Source organism: Pteropus alecto, unplaced genomic scaffold (genome assembly GCF_000325575.1).
Source record: "Pteropus alecto unplaced genomic scaffold, ASM32557v1 scaffold40, whole genome shotgun sequence".
Lineage (NCBI taxonomy): Eukaryota > Metazoa > Chordata > Mammalia > Chiroptera > Pteropodidae > Pteropus > Pteropus alecto.
The window spans coordinates 21,880,530-21,883,239 of record NW_006431919.1 but is presented as its reverse complement, the minus strand read 5'-3'; the positions used below and the strand labels follow the sequence as shown (position 1 = coordinate 21,883,239).

Here is a 2,710-nt window from a genome sequence, read left to right as displayed (position 1 = left end):
CATATCGAATGCTGGCAAAGACGTGGAGAAAGTGGAACTCTCAAAGGCTGCTATGCACGTCCTTCGGAGAATCGTTTCTTGTAGTTAAACAGGTGCCTCCCACGTGACTCGGCAATTCCGCTTTGGTGTTTATCCAAGAGATGTGAAAACATGTTTTTAAAATGACTTGTACAAGAGTGTGTATAGTGGCCTTATTCATAATAGCTCCAAACTGAAAATGGCCAAAATGTGCATCAGTGGGAAAATAAAGAGTGGAGTATTTATGCAATGGAATACTATACAGCAAAAAACATTATGAATTCATTTTTTTAAAGAGCAGTTTTAGGTTTACAATAAAACAGCAATAAAAAATACCAAACCACTGACACATACAACGCAGATGATTCTTTTTAAATTAATGAATTCATTTTTTACTACGGCCATGCTACCCTAAACGAACCCTATCCCATCTGATCTCAGAAGCTAAGCAGGGTCGGGCCTGGTTAGTACTTGGATGGGAGACCACCTAGGAAGACCAGGTGCTGTAGGTGTAAAAAAAAAACCAAAAACATTATGAATTCATTTTTTTAAAGAGCAGTTTTAGGTTTACAATAAAACTGAGAAAAAAAGGTACAGAGAGTTCCTATACACCCCCTGCCCCCCAGGTAGAGCCTCTGCCATTATCAACATCATTCGCCAGAATGGTACGTTTTTTACCAAAGAAAAACCTACGCTGACACATCATCATCACTCAAGGTCCAAAATTTACCTTAAGGCTCATTCTCGGTGTTGCACGTTCTGTGGGTTTGGACCACTGGATGAAGACATGCATCCATCATCCCAGTATCACGCCCCAAGAATCCTCTGTGACCTGCCTCTTCATCCCGACCCACCCAACCCCTGATCTGTTTATTGTCTCTACAGTTCTGCCTTTCCCAGAATGTCACATAGGTGGAATCACACAGTATGTAGCCTTTTCACTCTGTAATAAGCATTTAAGGTTCCCCCACATCTTTTCATGGCTTGATATTCCATTGTCTGGATGGACCACAGTTTATTTAACCATCATCTACTAAAGGCCATCTTGATTGTTTCAAGTGTTGGCAGTTATGGCATGTGCAGGTTTTGTGAGGACATAAATTTTCAGCTCTTTTGGGTAAATGTAAGGAAGCTCAATTGCTGGATCGTACGGAAAGTGTTATGTTTCGTTTTATAAATAACTACCGCACTGTCTTTCAGACTGTCTGTACCACTGTGCGTTCTTGCCAGCGGTGATGTTTTTTTACACCGGCATCAGCGTTTGGTGATGTCAGTGCGCCAGATTCTGGCTGTGTTTGGTGGTACTGGATGAGTCCTGAAAACAATTATACTGAGCAAAATAAGCAGGATGTAAAAGAATATATCTGTATAATCACATTTATATGACACCCAAGGACAAATGACACAATCTATGGTGACAGGTATCAGAAAGTGGTTGTGCGGGTGTGAAGGAGGGGCAGCTGACTGGGAAGGAAGAAGAGGGAACTTTCTGGGCTGCTGGAAATGTCCTAATTTTCACTGTTCAGTGTGGCGACATGACATGTGACTTAAATTGTGGCAAATGCAATGAGGGACCAAATTTTTAATTTTATTTAATTCTAATTAAACTTAAAAACTGAAGCAGTACAAAATATTTTTCCCTTAAACACGACTCTATTGTTTTGGTAGGACGTTGTTTCACGTTAACTGTTAAAAAGCATCTGAATTGAGTTGTGCCATAAGTATAAAATACGCATCAAGTTTTGAAGACTTATTACGAAAAACGGTAAAATTTCTTCTTATAATTTTAATCTTAACTATGTGTTGAAATGATAATTTTTTTTGGCTTAAACAACCAACATTTCTAACAAATGATAATTTTAAGTGCCCTGGGCTAAAAATAGTATTAAAATTATTGTCATCTGTTTCTTTTTACTTTTCCTAATGTAGGTACTAGAAAATTTGAAACGACATATGTGCCTCTCATTATATTGCTACTGGACAGAGCTGGTCTGTATCTCATTTTGAATGGTGATCACCTTAGTGTATGCAATTGTTAAAACTCATTGAACTGAACGCTTAAGATCTGTGCACCTTATTGTTATGGTTCAATTAAAAACACCACATGACCCCTGCTTGACAAATTTATAGTATCAGAAATTAGGCGAGTTCAGGGCCAGTGACTTCTTGGGAAACGAGGAAACTTCCTGGGAGGTGGAATGTTCTTTTTCTCGCTGTGGATGCCGATTGTATAGGTGAGCTATTTGTGAACATTTAGAGAGCTTCAGATCTGAAGTTCAATATATGCATCCTGAAGATATATTGATGATATATATATATATGTAGATAGATATATAAATCTATACATATGTAGAGAGAAGATATACATGTATTTAATACAAAGTTAAAGAAACCTGTTTGATACTTTCTCGAGTAGTACTTTAAAATCAAACTTGCCTTTATGGTGTGTCCACGGAGTTTAATCATTCAAATTTAAAAAGCAAATTTATGCAGAACACCTGGCTAATTAGGTGCTGCCATGAGGGCTCTCGTGATTTGGAAGCAAGAAGGCTCCGCGGCCCCAGGCCTGGCTTCCCTTAAACCCCAGTTTCTCCGGGAAGGAGAGGATCCGCCCTATTGGAAAGAGCTAAGGTCCTGGCCCTGGTACTCGCTCAGCTTGAAAGCAGCCCCGCACTGTGTTCCGCTTCCGACA

The 2,710-nt window shown here is 39.3% G+C and overlaps 1 pseudogene; it reads left to right on the top strand.

The window, feature by feature from the left end:
- The first annotated feature begins 411 nt into the window (after positions 1-411).
- LOC112475251 lies at positions 412-530 on the top strand (annotated as a pseudogene).
- Positions 531-2,710: the final 2,180 nt, after the last annotated feature.